This window comes from Camelus ferus, chromosome 11 (assembly GCF_009834535.1).
Source record: "Camelus ferus isolate YT-003-E chromosome 11, BCGSAC_Cfer_1.0, whole genome shotgun sequence".
Lineage (NCBI taxonomy): Eukaryota > Metazoa > Chordata > Mammalia > Artiodactyla > Camelidae > Camelus > Camelus ferus.
In genome coordinates this window covers 28,947,460-28,967,396 of record NC_045706.1, presented here as the reverse complement: position 1 = coordinate 28,967,396, position 19,937 = coordinate 28,947,460, and the positions used below count along the sequence as shown (strand labels likewise).

The window sequence follows — 19,937 nt, the reverse complement described above, 5'->3', positions numbered from 1 at the left end:
GTCATGTTATTTTGATCCAAACAGAAGGGCTTACCCCTTTAAATCCAAATAATCTAAGGCCTCTATACCCATCCAAATATTTTTGATGCTATATGCCTAAGCTTTTGGAAAGCCCTCCTCAGTGGACATTTGAAGAGCAGTGTGCTCTGTGAAAAGTCTTCCTACATGACTGTAGGAAGACATACAAATACAAACTTTGGAAGAGTTTCCCATGAGTCTGGACAAGTACTGTGATAACAGACACTAAGTCAAAGATCTTGAATAAGATTAAGCCTATCATGAAATCCTTTGAAGATGGTCAACCAAGGCTCCATTTACTCAAATGTCACCACTATTAATTTTTTTAAAAAGCCAAGGTGCTGTGGAGACAAGCATTTAGGGGAGGAAAAAAAGCTAAAGCAAAACATTTAAAATAATCAAATCTATTTATTTTGAATTTTTACTGACTAGCAGGGAGGAAAAAGTCCATGCTGACATTTTGTTCACCAAAGCACTGTCATCAGCAGAAATAGAATCAATCTCAAAATCTGATCCAGAACTTTGGAAGAGTATGGAAAACAGAACATCACATAAAATAAAAAAATAAAAACAATAAAAAGGAAAACAGAACATCACAAAAGAGATCTGAAATGGCAACATTCTAAGGATTTTTGCGATGATAGTACCAACAGGAGTTTTCACAGACTGTACTGAGAATCCTCGGACTTTAAAATCTGGTTTCTCTCATTGTAACTTAACAATCACCATTGCTCCAAGAGGCTCCTTCCCTAGCAGGTAGCTGTGATGAAGCTCAGTGTCATAGTTTAATTCAAGAGCCTATTCTAGGGCTCAGAGAATATCTGCATGGGGCTGTAGATAAGAAATGTATGACACAGACTACATTACCTACCCCAACACCCATGCTCTCTCATTTAGCCTCAGTAACATAACAGAACCCAAATTTTCAACTGGGCACATATGGTCACCTCATCTAACTTGCCAGCCTCCCTTTCAGTTAGATATAGCTTCAGCCAATGAAATATAAATGGAAGCACCGTTTTGAGACTTCTAAAAGTCTCCTTTAGAAGAGAGTGGGAGTAATGTGCCCAAAGTCACACAAGTAAGTGGTGGAGCTGAGATTCCAATTCCTAATTGTGTGACTCCACTGTACCCTAAGGCCATAACAAAATCTTGTAAACCATCTAGAGCAGAGTTGGGCGAGCTTGGACCTGAAAGCTAAGAATAATTTTTACCTTTGTAAATAGTTGAAAAAAATTAAGGAATATTTTGTGGTAATTTCAGGGTCCATAGGTAAAGTTACATTGGAACATAGCCACACTCATTCATTTACATACTGCCTATGGCTGCTTTTACAATGACAGAGCTGAATAGTTGTGCCAAAGTTTCTGTGGCCTGAAAAGCCTAAAATACTTTTTACTTGGCCCTTTACAAACAAAGTTTACTGATCCCTGACCTAGAGAATGGGAAGGGGTATAGTGCCAGCAGGGTATGTGGCTGGGCAGGGATAGTGCAACTCTGATTGCCATTCTACAAGTCCAAGTGGGCCAGCACATGAAGTGTCACACTGCTGAGCAAACATCAGTTATCATAAATATTTGTTCACTTCACAAAAGAAGATGTTAAGTATGGCCAAGAAGTACATAAAAAGATCCTCAGCATCATAATTAAAATGACCAAGTGCTGGTAAAATGATCAAGTGCTGGTGAGAATGTGGAGGAATAGGAACTCTCAGACATTGCTGGTGGAAATGCAAAATGACACAACCACTTTGGGAAAACAGTTTGACAGTGTCTTACAAATTTAAGTATTCAGTTACCACATGATCCAGCCATTTCAATCCTATGTATTTACCCAAGAGAAATGAAAACGTATGTCCAAACAAAGGTTAATCAAAAACTGGAAACAACCCAAATGTCATCAATAAGTGAATGGATAAACAAATTGTGATATACCCACACAATGGAATAATACTCAGCCATAAAAGCAAACTACAAATACATAAACAACACAGATGAGCCTCGAAAACAGAAAGCTGAATGAAAGAAGCCAGACCTAAAAAAGAACATACTGGATAATTCTATGTTTGAAACTCTAGGAAAGACAAGTTTACTCCATACTGATAGAGATCTTTACCTCAGGGCTGTTACTCTCAATAGTTGCTTCAGTCAGGGACTTGGATACAGAGGACTGAGGGGGAAGAGGTACAAGGAAACCTTTTAGGGTAAAATTAATGTTCTATATCTTGCTTGTGGCAGTGGTTACATAGGTATATATACTTATCTAAACTTATTGAATGTGTGCATTTTATTGTATGTAAATTATACTTTAATAAATTTGATTTTTTTAAAAAGGAGGCCTACTTCTTCAGGACTCAATAATGGGGAGAAGCACTACTGCTAAGTATGGTAGTGAATCTATGCAGATATAAGAAATCCACGTAAGACAAGAGAACAGAGATGAAAAGATTACCTGCCAGACAGAGATTTTTTTGAGCCTACAAAGAAGTGGCCTCAGACAAAGCCATCTTGGTAGACTCCTTGCCATGGCACCTGTCTATCTGAGCCAGGCAAGGCCCAACCTTTGTCCTTTATCAAAAGTTTCAAAGCTCCTTACAAGTGAGACCTTTAATACTTGGAGCCCTGGGTTTCTTTAAACTGAGCAAAAATTACTAATACCTTCTTATTCAGTTCCTCTAAAGGCACCAATCAGCAAGTTGCCCGTTTGGTTTCTTTATCTGGCATAGCTAACACTTCCTTTAAATGTTTCTGTTGAATAGAAAATGGCAGATACCACAAAAGCAGCATATTTACTAGCACTAAAAATGAAGTCAGTTGGTTTGATACAAGTCCTTGTGGGAAACTTGGTCCACTAAAGTAACTGGACATAATTAGTTGGAAATTCATGATGTAGTTGCTAGCAATTGAGTTTAGTTTAGTCTCAACTAAATCACAGTGGTCATCCTTCCTCAAAAGACAGTAGCTGCTCAAAAAGCAAAAGAGTAACTAACATTCCAGCCAATCTTTGACTTAGGAACAAAGTTCAAGAAAATCAGCATCCGAATTCCCCTTCTGAGTAGAATTTGGATGATGGGGAAGGTTGTGCCCTGGCCACCAAAGGTACAGAGATGAAGACAGAATGATCTTATCTGGGCATGACCAAATTTAGAACAAACAGTGCCTGAGGAATAACAGAAAAGCTGCTCTGAGGCTCCTCCCACAGGAAGCCTGGAGCAACACCCAGGAGATGAGGATTGTCAAGGGAGCCAAGGGGGATTCAGGTAACAAAAGTATCTGTATTTGCAAGCCTCTCTAGAGCAGAGAGAGGAAAAGCTTCTCTTTTTGACTCTCAATTGTGTTAGAATTTTAAAAAAATTAATACCAGTTTTAAATACAACAAAGATAAATCTCTGAGAAAAATTACAAAAAATATGATGACTCTAGTCCTAAGACAATGAGATAGGCAAGGGATCTTCAAATAAAGGACCTTGGGATAATAAGAACAGTAAGGAAATTTATGTCTGATCTGAGTTCTCTGAGCCAATTATGCTATTCCAGGATAAAGGATGGGACCCTTATCAGAGGTGGGTGATACGAAAGAGGGGAAAAGGCTTAATGTTAAGCCTCTCAGAAGACTCACACAACTGTGGATAAGAATGGAATTTTTAAAGCTACAAGTTGAATCTATTCAGTCTAGAATTCAATTGAGTGAGGGTTTCAGGTCCTGGCACAAGTCCTCAAAAGAAGCCAACAAAGAATGAAGAATTGATTCATAAACAAAAGAGGTTATGAAACCCCCTGATAATAGACACTGCCAGAGCAGAAATCACAAATGTGGTGTCAGAGATCATTTCAAATGAGAAAGAACAAAGCTTGAAAAAAGCCAAATAAATTTACAGAATGTTGCAAATTATGGCAAAAGCAGTGGTTTAGCAACTGAGCGCATGCTTTAAAGTGAATCAAAACCGTGTTCTAACCCAAACTCCATTATCAGATGTCTAGCTTTTGGCAAGCTACTTAATCTCTTTGAGTCTTGATTTTAAAATAAAAATAAAATTTCAGTTAATTATACCAATCTACCTGATACTGTAATTTATGAATGTCCTAAACCAATTAATATGAAGGAACTGTATATCTTAAAGACTTGGTCAGATGTAAGACATAGCAACTGTCCCTGTTACTCAAAGCGTGCTGGTGGCATTCAACAAACCTTCACTATCACAGGTATTTGTCTTTTAGAAATCATATCTAAATTTGCATTTGGATTAGAACTGAGTACAATTACAGAAGGGATGGAGGTTAAGGAAACACTTAGAATAATAACAAAAGAATGACTCCATCAGACCATCTAAACAAGCTGAATAATTTCAAGCTTGGTTATAAAAATTAGTTTTACTCTTAAAATTTGAGATAATTGTCAATTTGGAGGCTGACACTTGAATGTCCAAGATTCAATTTTCTCAAACTTGAGGCTTTAGTTGTTCATATTCAACGTATGTAACAGGCTTCAGGTCCTGTGTCCCAGTGCACAGTCTTCCAGAACACTTTTTAAAGCACACATACGTATGTACATACATTTTCAACCAGTAATTCTTATTTCACTGCCAAAAAGAATAATGAAAATTCAGTTTCTGCTACACTACTAGCCAAATTTATATCCAATCTAATTCAGTATTTACATTTAAAACCAGCTGCTGAGTACAATCAACTTCTTCCCTTAAATTTCCATCACGACTACCCTGGCCTGAGCTACCATTATCTCACACATGAGTGACCGGTCTTCTCATCTCCATTCTCCACCACTCTAACCCTTTCTCCAACCTCAGCCAAGGAAATCTCAAAACTCAAATCTGACCTCAAGCTTCATTTCCTCCTCACTATCCCCTGTAGTCGCCCAACCTTTCTTCATTGAATGTTCTCTCCTATCACAGACCCTTCACGCATTCTAGCCCTTTTATCTAGGGAACACTTTCCTTCATTCTTTGCCTGGTCAACATTTACTTAGTCTTCATATTTCAGCCTGAGCATCATTTTAAGACTTCCCTTACTTTCCTAACATAGTCAAAATCCTCTCGTTATAGACTCTCACAGAACTTCATACTTTTTCCTGATACCTGTTAAATTTGCATTTTACATGTCTGTGATTGTCTGGTTACTGGTGATCTATTAACTAAACTATAAGCTTTATGGGCAGGGGTTTTATCTATTTTCACTCACCATTACATGCTCAGCATTGAGTACAACAACGGATGGTCAATATATATTTGCCGAATGAAAAAAATTGGCAAACATTTTATCTCACACACAATAGCTCCAAAAGAAACAAGAATGTTACCATTTCCCCCCTCTGGTTGTTTCCAGTGATCAAAGGAAACTGAATATGAAATCTTTGACTAAAAGACTCTTTAAAAACATGTATATAATAATAAGATAGAGCTAGATCTTCTTAGTACCCACCCACTTTGGAGGGTGGTGGTAGAATATGGATGGCATAAAGAGACAATGTCCAGAACGCAAATACTCTTATTACTTGTAACCACAGGGTATCAACACCAGGATCATTTCCTTCTCTTGTCACTAGAAATAACTTCGTCAAGTTAGGAACTACTCAGCCTCCTGTCTGTCTCCCTTCCCTGAAGCTGATATTTTATTCAACATTTGAACCCTAGCAAAAGGTAGAATTCTATTCACTCTAACCACAAAGTAGTGATTCTAGCTCTATCACTTCATTTTCTTCTTTTTAAGGATGAGTTAAGCCTCTTTCCTGAATTTTATTCCTGTAACACCAGTCAAGGCATATGGGAGTGGGGGCTGGGGAAGAGGGAAACAGTAGCTTGTCTACAAATGTTAGGATTAAATAATTGGTTTAATCATAACATCTTAGAGAAAGTTTCCAAAGATTGCAAAATCTCTCTTCCGGGGAAAACTGTCTTCATTTTCACTCTCTGCAGGACTTTAAAATTTTTTTAAATTTTGATTTAAACTTCTTGAGGAAGGTTTTTAAAAACACGTTTTTGTAAAAGCTTCTATTAATATATTCTGGAAGCTCTGAGGCAAGGTCTCTTAATCTAGAGTGCTAAACAAACATTAGTAGACGTGAAACCCTTGAAAATGCATGCTAAATTCTGCATGTATGTTTAGGAGTTTATTTTTCTGGAGAAAGACTCCAGATATGTCAGATTCTCAGTTTCCAATACCTAGCATAGTGACTGGCATACAACAGATGCTTAATAAATACATGAATAAGAGAATGAGAGAATGAATGAATAAGATTCCCTGAAAGACACTGAGAAAGAATGGCCAGAGAAATAAGGTATCTGATACCAGGAAACAATGGTGTCACAGAAGCCAAGGAAAAGATTTCAAGAAAGAGCATGGTTAAACTGTTGTATGTTGAAAGAGGTCAAGTCAGATAAGGTCTGAAAAGTTCCCAGTGGATTTAGAAACAAAGTGGTAGCTGGGAGACCTTGAAAACCGGTAGTTTCTGCTGAGGTAAAATATTGCACTTGGTTGAAGAAACAGGAGTACAAAGTAAAGAACTGTGTGTAGAGACAACTGTTTCATGTACCATGTCTGTGAAAGGGAAGCAAGAAAGAGGTTGCAGAAGGATGAGTTGCTGGAAGAAGTTTTTATTTTTTTCTTATCCAATAGAAAAGACTTGAGAATACCTAAGTGTCCATGGGAAGGAGCCACAGACAAGCAAAGAAGCAAACATCCTAAAGAGCAGGACTAGGAAAGGATCCAGAACCATGGACCAGAAAAGAGTCACCTTTTCCACTGCAAAAGGAGGGACGGACAAAGAATGAGTATCAATGAAGTAAGTTTGAAGGTTTAGTGGCACTAATATGAGAAAGAGTCCATCTTATGGTTTCTCTTTTCTCTGTGAAAGTAGGAGGTAAAATAATCTGTTGAGAATGAAGGGATGCAAGCATTGATGGACACAAGAGGTAAGGTCTTAGGCGAACAGTTTAAAATAGCTCCTGTGGAGAATGGAAAACAAAGAAGAATTGCTAGGCAGAGTCATGAACATAAAAAAGTCATGCTTCTAGTTTTCTCCAATGTGTGATTTGTTTTCTCTAGGAAGTCTTTTAAGCAGAAAGGAATTTCTAAGAAAAATCCCTACTCATTAGAGGTTACTTTCTCTCTTGAAATTGAGTGACTTAAATTCAGGTTCAGAACCGTGGTGGAAATATCACTTCCTGAGAAAAGCAAACTGACAGTAGAAATTCAAATAAGTTACTGGTTAATGTTCATTCAGCAGTAATGTGCTGTAAGGTAGTACAGAGTTTTATTTTAGTGACAAAATTTAGCAGCTATGTAAATTACTTAACTCCTGTATTTACTTTTATTTTGTTTTGGTTTGGTTTTTTGGGAGAGGGGATTAGTTTCTTTCCTTCTTTCCTTCCTTCCTTCCTTTCTTGTATGTATGTATGTATGTATTAGTGAAGCTACTGGGGACTGAACCAGGACCTCGTGCATGCAAAGCACATGCTCTACCACTGAGCTATATCCTTCACCCCTGTATTTACTTTTAAAAGTTAGGTATACAGGCACCTAGACTTCCAGCATTCCATGAGGGAAATTATAGCTATAGTCCTAATTAAGAATTGAAAAGATTTTGAACATTTTGGATCTGTCCATCATGAAAGTAAAATAATTGCATGTATCTCATGTTTAGACAGACCACTGTGTTGTCTGAGGGTAAGATATTTGTTGATTTTCCCAAATCCCTTTCATGATACCTCACATCCTGCTGGTTTTTCTGGCTGCAGCAGAACACTGAGCTGATTAACTCCAAAGAACAGTCTATATAACTCTTAATAATTCCTGTTCCCCCTTCCTGGTTCTAACTGAAAATATCGACATCATCAGACACACTATAAATATAGCTGGAATAACTTTAGTTATGTTATCTTACTTGCCCACCCCAAAACTTAAACACTTTTCTGCCCACTCACATAATTTCAAAATATCTTTCAACTATAGTTTATTTTCATCATTCATAACTCACACACATTTGTACATTTGGAAGAATGACATGTTTAATCATCTCCAGAATACTTGTAAAAATGTAATAAAGATACCAAATAATATTTTCCAACTTTCTTTAAAATGAAAATCTCTATATGATTCCTTGTTAAAAAGTCTGTATGTTGGCATTTCAATTTTTATCCTCTTCAAGGAACAAAATGTACTCCACACTTTAAGACAATCGACAACAGTGGGCTGAAATGATGTCTGGAAAGAAAGACCACTGTTCTTTAACAGTGCACTTCTGCATGCAAAAAATGTTAGCAAAATATTTTTGCACTGTTGATACTATTATATTTTATGTCAAATAAAATATAATATGTTAAAAAGTTGTATTTATAATATGAAGTGAAGATTTTCTTAGTTCATTCAGCAAATATTTACTGAGCATTTATACATGCTAGCCATTGTTCTGGGTACTGGGGATTCAGCGGTGAAAAAGACAGACATTGTTCTTACTTTTCCACTACCAAGAAACTTATGTTTTATCTTGAATCATTTACATTAAAGAATACATAAACTAGCAATAAAATATAATAAAATCACAGATGTCATACAATTGAGGTTGAAAAGGAGCTCAGAGATCACCTACTGTCTGTCATCAATTCCAAGATGCACATTACATTTTGACATTTCTGAAATCAGCCACATCTGTTAAGATGTGGTCAGACCACTATAAGTGTGGTCAGACCAGGCAGCAACAGAATTGTCACTGTCAGAGGCTTGGAAGAAAATCTGGCAGATAACAGTGAAGGCATCCTTTTAAGGATTTTTTGATGACTCAAGATTCAATAAAATATAATAGTTCAAAGTGTTCACTTGTTAGAGCAGAGGAAAATGAAATTCAGACAGGTTAAATGACTTGCCCTAATTCATCAAGACAGGTAGGACTAGAGTCTAGGTCAGAGTTTCAGTCTTATTCTTCCTCTACCTAAGTCTTCAGTTATATGGAAGGAAAGGCCCTAGAACATGGCACTAATTCTGGGATTAGGGGCAAGGATCTTAATCCCTCTTTGCCTCAGTTTCTCCATCTGTAAAATAGTTTAAGAGACCTAACTCATGATGTTACTGTAAGTATTAAGTGAGATAATTTATGTATAGGACTTAACAGAGATTGGTAAGTGCTCCATAAAAGTTAACTATTTGAGATGAAACTTTACATTTGGTAGGAAATAATTTAAAGAGATCATCAATTACAAATATTGCTCACTATATGAAGCCCACATCTAGTTATTTGACTGAAATACCAGAAAACTAAATAGACTGGTCAAATATTTGAACTGATTAGTATAATAAAAATTTCCACCTTAACAATACTTTGTCCAGGTCCATATAGTACTGTGCCAAGAACCCAGCAGACCTACCTGCAAGAAACCACACAAAAAGTAAGACTCTAACCCCCCCCATCCATGACCATCAAATTACTGAATACTCTAATGTGTACAAATGCACTCAATCTCAAGTTACATATAAATCTCAATCTCAAGTTACATATAAACAAGACAAAGTATTTAAAATGTATAAACATCATTTATTTGGGGTTTCTTTAAAATACTATTGTAACTGTATATATTAATACTAATACAAGAACCGCAAGTTTTGGAGGTTAAAATGTACCATACGGAGACATGACTTGGCTGGAAGAGTGAGACTAATAACTTCAAGATTTGTATGTTACTTTATATATTACTTCATATATCGTAAAGCACCTTCTCATCTACTACCAACTCAGTGCTTTGCACATAGTATATAATTGTAAAAACAAATCTTAGGTGCTTTCTGTCATTTTATTTTCTGTTCAAACAATTGACTATTTAGAGAAGAGGTAAATGTCTACATTTTCCTTTTTTCTTCATTTTAAAGACTTTTTAGATGAGTTCTTCTAATTTTGAATTTAAGGGAAAAAAATCCAAATTTTAATAAGTTATATTTGTAAATCAACCTCCTTGAAATATTAGTTTCCATAGTTGTTTCTTTAAAAACAGTAATATTCTGTATGTGTATTATGTATTATCAGTATATCACATATTTCAGACAAATAAAAATGGTTTCAACTGAAATTCTGAATCCAATAGACACAGTTGAGCATTTAAAAAGTAATTTTAAAATGACTATAACTCAATAAAAAATGTTTTAAAATAAATAAATAAAAATAAACAGTAATTTTAACTATTAGGGAATGTTAATGAATCAACTCACATTTGTTCCTGTTTCACCAGAATGACAAAGCCTATAGCACAGCCTGCAAGAGAACTAACTCAAATTAATACATCTGTACCTAGAATTATTGCTGTATTTTCAGAAGCTTCTGGCAATTAAGGCCTTATTATGAGGTGCGAGTCTGGTGTCTTCGTGTTTCATCGTGACAACCGCGCAGCAGCAAAGTTCAACTAATTTTCTACAAAATTTAAATATTAGCCTATTTTCTCATACCAGTTATTTTAAAAGAATGTTTTTGGTAAAATTTCACAAGCACTAGCACGCTATCAAAATTTAAACCTTAAAAGAAAACTACAACATGCCTCAGCATGAGAACTTTCCCTATTAATTCTGAAACTTTAAACTGTTAGTTTGCCTGTATTTGGGATTAAAAAACAACAATCACATACTACATTATACACATCGTAGTCATTTTCAAGGATCAAAGTCAGCTGTTGAGTATGGTTGGGTCGGCAGGGAAGAGCCCCACGGCCAGCTGAGTGCCCCACAGGGCGGAGCATCTCGGCCTCTACGGACCAGGCTCTAACGGGGTCGGCAGTTAGGGGCTGCACTCAGTGGGACGCCCCCAGCCTGGCCGCCCCGGAGTCCTCAGCACGCCGCGCCTCTCTCCGTTCCACCCCCTCCTCCCAGGACAGCCGCCACACTGCCCACCCGGCTCCTGGGCAGCGGGAAGTGACGGGAAAAAAAAACCGGCACACAAATAAGTTCTGGGTAGGAAGCGGACACCTACCCTGCCAAGAGGGCCAGTTCCTCTAGGCAAACTTGGCCATAAGTTAACAGGAAGCGCTGAGGCGCAGTTCCTAGCACAATTCGGGACACCCTGCCGCCCAGCAGGCTCATCGTTTGTCCACTGACAGCCCTCCCTGAAGCCCCAGACTCTAAGCGCTCTCCAGGAAACTCTTGACTCGCTCTCCATCGCGGTCCCTCACTGACGGCAGGCACTGCAATTGCATCCGGGTACTTCGAGCAGCCGCGCGCAGAGTCTCCCGGAAGTGACGCGAGCGCGGAGGAATCGCGTTCCGCTTAGCGGGACTGAAGCGAAGAGGCTTCCTGAAGCGGGTGCGGTAGGGAAGCTGTCGGTGGCGGGAAAGGTTTGGACTTTACGACAACCAACTCTTTGTAACACTTTTTATTTACGTCAGGCATTGTGCTTAACACCAGCATTGCCACACCACTTAATCTTTCTTCAACAACAGCCCCAGGAGAAAGAAGTGTTGTCATTTCCATTCTATATATAGGGAAACGAAGGCTCAGAGAGGGCGAGTCGCTTGTTTAAGATCATACATGGAGCTAGTTTTGGTGGAGCTGGTCTAAATCCTGCCAGCTTGGCTGCAGAATCTGCTGTAAACCTCCTTCGTGGTGCTTCCATTTAGAAAAATTAAACTGCACGGCGTCCTGGTAAGCCACTTGTGCGAGGGCTGTTCACCTTCAGCTCAGCAGCTTGCTGCCCGAGAAGTGGGGCTACGCCACAGCCATTGTTCTCTTTACGGTGGACACAAGGCCGAACCATATGCCTGGGTCACTGTCGCTAACCCGATAACCTGAAATTTCTCTTGGTCTTCTACCCTTGACTATGCACATGCAGGGCTTTTTCTCGCTGCTCTAGCAGCGCAGGTTAACTGAGGAAACCGGCACTGGCTCTGGGAAGCATTTTAACTCCTCTCAGTCCCCTGTAAGTTCAGGACTGTTAAGACAACTGGAGATCACCATTATCAAATAGTCTCTGACTTTAACAAAGGGTTGGCAGCTGTTTCTCGGTCTTTCCACCAAATCAGTTATGTTCCTTCTGGTTTCCACTTTTTTAGAATATGACTGAGAATCAGTCCTTTGATCTTATGTCTGCATTAACCAGTGTGCTTTGTTATTCTATAACAAACTGTGAAAAGCCACTAAGGTCATATTTTTGTAAAAACAAATTATGCATAGGAAAAAAAGCAGTAACATACATTGAATTTAACAACGATATTTTAAGAGTGGCCATTGAATCCTTTCATTTCTTTTACATTCTTCTACTTTCTATTTTCCATATCTGATCTAATATCTTTTTAATACAGACAAACAAGTTGAGCATGATAATACATTTTTAATTGCCTGCGATTATAACGAAACAAAGATATATTGTCACATTTTGACAAATGACAGCCCTTAGTGCAAGTCACATGGGGGAATCTTGTTTGTTTGGAAGAATATTGAGTTCTCTGTCAGGGTATAACCAAAATACAGTTTGGTACTATATATAAAATAGATAAACAAGAAAGATTTATTGTATAGCACAGGGAACTATATTCAACATCTTGTAATAACCTATAATGGAAAAGAACCTGAAAATATATGTATATAGTATATGTATCTGTATATGTATAACTGAATCACTTTGCTGTACACCTGAAACATAAATCAGCTACACTACAACAAAAAAAGTTTAATTGCAAAAAAAAAAAAAACAAAACAGTTTGGGTCAACAATCCTCACAGGATAAATGAAGCAAATGACTAAAAGTTGATGTTTTTCATGAACTTTTGTATAAAAATATACTACAATTAAAAGGTTTTTTCCTAAAGAAGAAAGAGGAAGGGGTATTTGGTGTACTTGGAATTCTGGAGAACAAGTATAGAATCCTATTTTTATTCTGCCTTGGAGTATAGCTTTAAGCAATTTATCTTTTTCAGACTGTCAAAGTAAAGACTTTATTCTCTATTCTCTCTCTATATTCCACTTCCTCCTATTGCTTTTTAGTGACCTCTCAAGCAGTGGCACAACAAGAAATATGGTGGAACGTTAGAAGAGGAAAATAAGAAAAGTAGAGGAATAAAGGAAGATGCTGATATTGGCATTGACCTTACTTTGGAATTCCAAGGTGGCATGTAGCAACTGTATCATCCAAGTCCTGGCACAAGCCCAGTTGCCCACCCAAAGGTAGATTCACATATACAGTGTCCCCACGCATATACTCAGCACCCACAATGATAACTCTGGCCAAAAATTCACCTTTATACTCGTACAAATTAGATATATGTTTTAACAAAACTTTGAGCGACAGGAAATGTAAACTAAAATCCCATAGTTTTCTCTGGTGCTCCCTCTTATCATATCATTCATCCATCCCATGATTAATAGCCTAACTGGTTATAACTGCAAGTTTTACCTGCAGCCTTACAGTGCAACAACTATGAAACATCCAATTGAGGTGCTGACAAGATGCATGTTTTTGAAGGAAATGTCTATGTTAGTCTGGGAGGTGGTTGTTAAGATGAAATTAAGTGTGCAAGAATTTTATTGGAGGAAACACTTGTGAGAAATTGGGGAGGGAGGCAGGGGTGGCTGGGAGAGCCATCAGACTGTAATGCAAATCTTAAACTGAGTGAAAGAGAGAGGGAGAGAATGTTGGTGGAAGTGTCTTAGATTTCTACACAGTCTCAGCAAGATTTAGCAAGGCTGTTGGGAATCCTTAAGCCAAAATTGCTATCAGAGGAGTCCTAGGAAAGAGCCTACCTTCTTGTCTATGCTGCCCTCTGTCATCGGCTGGAAAAGCTCATGGGAAACTTGGCTTTTGGTGCAAATATGGCAGAATCTGGGACTTTTGATCAGTTTTGCTCCCTGTATTTGGTAACCACAATCCAAGAACTGGTTTTTCAATTATTGGAACTTTTCACCAGTTTCAGGCTTAAAAGAAGATTTTGAAAGAGATGATTTCATGAGGAGTTTTGGAGAGAGCCACTGTTATGCTTTCCCACGTCCCTTCGAGTCTGGTGAGTGAGGCTTCAATGGCACTACTCAGAGAGTTTGATATATGTCCCCTGGATTTTGAGAGGTATGGTGGTGTCTGACTTAACATCTTGCAAATTCTAGGGGTAGGAGAAATGGGTCAGTGAGAAGTTTTGGCAGAGGAGTAAAGGAGAGTTGGTATACTGGGGTCAGCTGTCACTGCCATTAGGACAAATGATGTTTGAGTGTTTCTCATGCGCCAGATGTGTGTGGACCACATGAGAGAAAGAGGGCTGGCCTGGAGCCTTTTTGACTCGTTCCCTGGAGGGTTGCCTGGAAGAGAGATGGGTCTCCAACAGAGAGAATCTATGTGGTGTGGATTATTAGAAAATCCAGAACTGTAGGTGGAGCAGTAACTTGGGGAATAGACTGTATTGCCCATCTAGGGTGACTAACTTGTCCAAGTTTGCCTGGAACGTTCCCTGCTTTAGTACCAAAAATCTTGAGTCCCAGGAACCCCTAGTTGCAGGCAATTCAGGATGATTGGTCATTCTACATGTCACAGGAGTTGCAGTCAGAGGCTCCCTGCTGAGGAGCCTCCCAGAACCCCAAAAAAATCACCCGTGGGAGTGAGAGTCAGTTTTAAATACCAAGCAGGTCCAGAGTATGTGAAGCCGGCTTATGACCATGCCAGTGTTTAAGTGGATTTTATCAGAGGACAATGGGAAATGATACTGAAGCAGAATCTTTTCCACACTGTCCTTTTGGAGTGTGTATTAATCTGCTTGGGCTGCCATAACAGAATAACACTGGGTGATTGCAACCACAAAAATTAATTTTCTCACAGTTCTGGAGGCCAGAGGTTCAAGATCAAGGTTCTGGCTAATTCTGTTTCTGGTAAGAACTCTCTTCCTGCCTTGTAGATAGTCGTCTTCTTGCTGTGTCCTCACATGGGCTTTTCTCAGTGTGCGGGGTGTGTGTGTGTAGAGAAAGAGAGAGAGAAGCATGTCTTTGGTGTCACTTCTTGTAAGGACACTAATCCTATCAAATCAGGGCCCCACTCTTCTGACCTTATTGAACCTTAATGACTTCCTCAGGGGCCTCATCTCCAAATACAACTACACTGAAGGTTGGGGCTTCAACATATAAATTTTAGGGGGACACAAACATTTAACTCATAACAGAGTGTGACTTGGAACACAGGGATCATAAGAATAGTGGGTCTGTTCCATGCCTCACACCCTTAAGGATAAGATATGCTATAGTGTTATCTGTATCTTTTTATGAACAAAAGTAAACATTACATTAAATAAGGAGATCCTTAGTGCCACTCTTAGGGCTCTTTTAATCTTGTCAAGGTAAAGCTAGACCCACCCAGAGGACTGTTGTCTTCTGTCCTGCAGAGCAGAGGAAGTCACAAGCTAATGCTGACACTACCTGACCCATAGAGAAATCCACTATAAGCTATGTGTGTACATGGTGATCAGGACTTGGACTAAACAGGGATTTAGCAAACACTTGGACTATTCTGTATGGTACCACTTATATTTATGAAATTTGACATAAAAATAGTTACACAGGATTGGTTAATCAGAGAATATATCTTCCTATATTTTTCTTACACATGTGAACCCAAGTAGTTGTGAGACTAGATCCAAATGCCAGTACATTAAGAATGAAATGTGGTCATTTCTTGGCCTTTTGAGTAAGATTAAGTATAAGAATGAAATGTGAACACGTGAGAGAGAATTGGATGTTTGTGTTCATAGAATTGGGTGTTGGATGTCCATGGCATCCACTTGAACCTCTCCAGGAAGCCTAGCTAACTTTTTTTTTTTAATTCCTAGAAGGTTTTAGTAGTTGGAACTAGATTCAATTGTGAGCATAGAGTAACAGAAGGCTCTAAAATAAAAGGTACTTAAACATGACATAGATTTATTTATTTTTTTCTTTCGAGAAATCTGGATGAAATCAGTTTGGGGTTAGTATAATGATTCATGGGGTGAGAATTCCAGGCTCCTGTTCTCTTGTTGTCAACTATGTGTGGCCTTCATTTTCCAAAGTCATTTCATTGTCCAAGGTGGCTACTAGCGCTCTGGCCATTCCAGTGAACAGGAAGGATGAGCAAATTCAAAGAAAAGCACACCTCTTCCATTTAAAGACATTTCTCAAAGGTTGTACACAAGCTTCTGCAAGAGAGGCTGAGAAAGGTAGCATTTTTTTTTTAAAGTAAGCCAGTATCTCATTGTGGCTTTGGTTTGCATTTCCCTAATAACTGAAGATGTTCAGCATCTTTTCATGAGCTTATTGGCCATTTGTATATCTTCTTCGGAGAAATTTCTGTACAGATCCTTTCTCCATTTTTAAATTGGGTTATTTATATTTTGTTGTTGAATTTTAATAGTTTGTATTGTATCGTATTGTAGATATAAGCCCCTTATCAGAAATGTAATTTACAAATACTTTCTTCTATTCTGCCACTGGCTTTTTAAAATTTTCTTTTTGGTGCCCTTTGAATCACAAAAGTTTGTAATTTTGGTAATGATAGTTTATCTATTTTTTTCTTTTGTTGCTTGTGCTTTTGGTGTTGTCTGAGGCTGCCATTGTGCTATAATAGCAGAGTTGAGAGTAGTTGTGACAGATCCATTGGGCATATAACCATATAGCAAACCTAAAATATTTACTGTCTAGTCCTTTAAGAAAAAGTTTGCTAACTCCTGCTCCAAAAGCAGAGGGGAATGGAAATATTGGGGAACTGCTAGCAATCCCTGTTATGAAGAATATATTTTGACTGTGTGAAACCTTTTCTAAAGCATCCTAGTACAGTAATGTGCTGAATGTTTCAAGTACTTCTTTTCACCTTCTAATAAAAAGTTCCATTTTTGCTTCATAGCTGTTGAAAGGGTGCCAAACACTACAAAGATTGTAAATCTTCTGTGGTTTCACTATTCTGCCAGAACTTTTAATTTTCTTGAGTATTGATCGAATCATTGCCTTTACCATGGTAACAGCAGGGAGAGAACTGAGACCTTCTTTATAGTGATGAATTGGTAAGTTAATTACTGCCAGAGTAGCATGTTATCATTTCTGCTTACCTCAGTTCACGTAGGCACAAGACAGCACCTGGTGAGCCCAAGCTCAGGGTTAAGATAATCACATTGAATGGTGGGAATGACTCTTGGGCTTATTGTAGTCTATTTCCACCATTTCTAGAACTGGAGCTGATTAGAGAGATGTTTGGAACTTAGGACATGTCTCCTAACATGTGGATATATAGTTTTAAAGAAGCAAGTCAGTGCACAAAGAGAAAAACAGAGATCATCAACGAAGAGGGAAAATCCGATTATTCTAGTTGTCCCTAAGGTTGGCTCTGTCCCTCCACTATCTGAGGTTTGCTTATGTAAGCAAATAAATCCTTTTTATTTACACTGGATTTCTGATATTTGCAACCAAAGGAGCTTCAATTAATATAGAATGTGAACCTGCTAAAACAGTTGTGCAATCATGGTATTATTTGTGCTAATGATGGCTTTTAGAAATAAGCATCTGAAAAATACAATAAGCTCTTTAATATCAACTGGTAAGAAATGAATAGCAACTATCAATAGCCATTTTCTCCTGTTCCTCCTGGGTACACAGCCAGACTATATTTCCCAGCTTCCCTTGTTTCTACATGGGGTCATACATCACCAGTGGAATATAAGAAGTGATGTATGTCATTTTTAGGTTGCGATGATTAAGAGTAGGTGTTGGCTTCTTTATTCTTCCTACTTTTCTTTTTCTGAAGTCCAGATGTCGAGAATATGAGGGACTCTGAGCCCCTTTGGGGAGGTGGAGCCATTAGATATAAGGAACCTAAGTCCTAAGTATCTGTGTGGAGCAGAACCCTCTCACCTGTCTGATAACCCACATTGGATGGGACATGGGAAAGCAGTAATCCTTAAGACACTGAAATAAAACAAACAAACCAGCAGGTAGTCCACTTTGAAAGGAACAGCTTTAACAGACTCCCATATGGATTTTGGTGGGACTGACTGATTTGGGCAAAGATGTTATGTAAAGATAACAACCATCTAAATAAATGTGATTAAGATTTAACCAAAGTTTATGAGAAATGATATAGTACTACAGCTGTTGGCAGTCCCTGTTTGGAGTTACATACCAGTTCCCAGTTTGTAGAAGGTTTCTCAGCAGGGCTTAAAGATGAGCTGTTAGCTGCAGGCTGCATGGACATAAGGACATCGGTGATCTAAAAGACAGTCAGTTACCCTGATGACGGTATAAAAGTTTCCACCATGGATGTCCACCATTGGAATCTTGAATCATTTACATTATTCTAAATGTATCCTGCTGAAGCAAGAGAACTCAGAGTACCAATTCGAATGCCACTTGTATGGGTTTTTACAAACTATCTGTCTTACTACTTCCTCCTCCACCTATGACAAACAGCTAAGTACACAGGCTCTGTGGATGGTTCGATGAAGTCTTTGATGAGGCCGAAGTGGGTAGCCTCCTCTAGTGCTTAGCTACCATTACCAGTTCTAGATTTGGGCAGCAGAAGCACAGCAGTGAGATAGAGTGAAGCTCACATGCAAAGATAAGAGATTGATAGAAAGAGATCTAAGAATTTTTATATCTCTGATTCTAGGAGTTTCTGATACCCAGTAATATTCCTGCCTTTTCAGTAGTTATGTATTTACTCTTCTGTTCATTACAAAGGATATCATACCTTGATATTTTTCCAATTAATTTATCTTTTTCAAACTAGTTTGTTTGTTTGAAATTAAAAGAAAACTTAATGCATACATGATTGTTGAAGAAAAACCCCAAAAAACTGTTATGCAGGAAGTGGGAGATTTCTCTTTCCACCTTAGTATTCCCATTATACTGAGTTAAGTACTCAACATATTTGCTTAATATCTTCCCATATTTTTTCTAGGCATGTTACACATATGAAATCATATAACCTTATAACTTACTTTCATTTACATTTTGCTATTTTACTCAGCAATCTATTGTGGAATTCTTTAAATATTAAGATATTTACAATGTACTTCATCTGTTTAAAAGGTACACAATATTCTTTTTATAGCTGTGCCACAGTTTCTTTAGCCAATTTTCTATTTATGGATACTCAAAGGATATTCCCAATTTCATGATGTTACAAAATAAAGATATAAAATTCTTCCATTCATTTACTAATTCAGCAAAAACTATTGTGCCCACACTAAGTGCCAGACACTTTTCCAGGCAAGGTAATTTCTGGAGTTTCTATTTGTGGGAGGGGAAGAAATAAACAAGAAAACAAGTAAGTGTGAGCTAAATAATTTTATCTTGTGAAAAGTTTTGTGAAGACAATAAAACATGGAGATTTGAAAGAGAGTGAAAAGTGTGGGTGTAGAACTTCTTGAGATTGGGGTATCTGGGCTGTATTTTCCACAGGTGACACCCAAATCCTGAGTGATACAAAGGAAACAGCCCTGTGAGATCATAGCAAAGGGAACACCAGGACCAAAGATCCTAAGGCAGTAACAACTTGGTACTTTAGAGGAAAAGAAATGAGGCCAGTGTATCAGTTACAGTTCTTAGTTGCAACCAGAAGAAACCAGTGTAACAGTTTAAGGAGAAAAGGAATTTACTGAAAAATATTTGGCAGCCCAAAGACAGAATCTTTGGGATTACCAGAGAACCCATTTTGGAGACTTATTCACTAAGACAAACCCCCGAAATCCCACCACGGAGCTGGTCTAGTGCGACATCACTGCTGTGACAGCTGGTGATAGACACTGTGGCTTGCACCAAAGACAATATTGCTACTGCTGGCTCAGGAATTTCAATGTACCTGCCGCCGTCCCCAGACCACCCTACCCATGCCCTTATTTGCAACACTAGTTTCTAATTTAAAGCCTGTAAATATTACTTGTGTAGATCCTAAATGTGTATCTTTGCACATTTGTGCTGATTTCTATAGACTAAGTTCCTGGA

At 38.1% G+C, this 19,937-nt stretch overlaps 1 protein-coding gene and 1 long non-coding RNA gene across 2 annotated transcripts in view; one reads left to right on the top strand and one right to left on the bottom strand.

Annotated features, from left to right (window-relative positions):
* Nucleotides 1-9,537: 9,537 nt before the first annotated feature.
* On the bottom strand, nucleotides 9,538-11,206 carry LOC116667100. Its single transcript, XR_004323860.1, has 2 exons — nucleotides 10,978-11,206; nucleotides 9,538-10,269 (listed from the first exon to the last, which is right to left on the bottom strand). It is a non-coding gene; the product is annotated as an uncharacterized LOC116667100 (long non-coding RNA).
* Nucleotides 11,207-11,280: 74 nt separating this feature from the next.
* Nucleotides 11,281-19,937, top strand: part of ZNF518A (zinc finger protein 518A) — an 80,867-nt gene continuing 72,210 nt past the window's right edge. The window contains exons 1-3 of the mRNA XM_032491199.1: nucleotides 11,281-11,338; nucleotides 12,984-13,163; nucleotides 13,904-13,996. The gene's annotated coding sequence lies outside the window, so the exon portion shown is untranslated. The remainder of the gene's footprint in view (nucleotides 11,339-12,983; nucleotides 13,164-13,903; nucleotides 13,997-19,937) is intronic.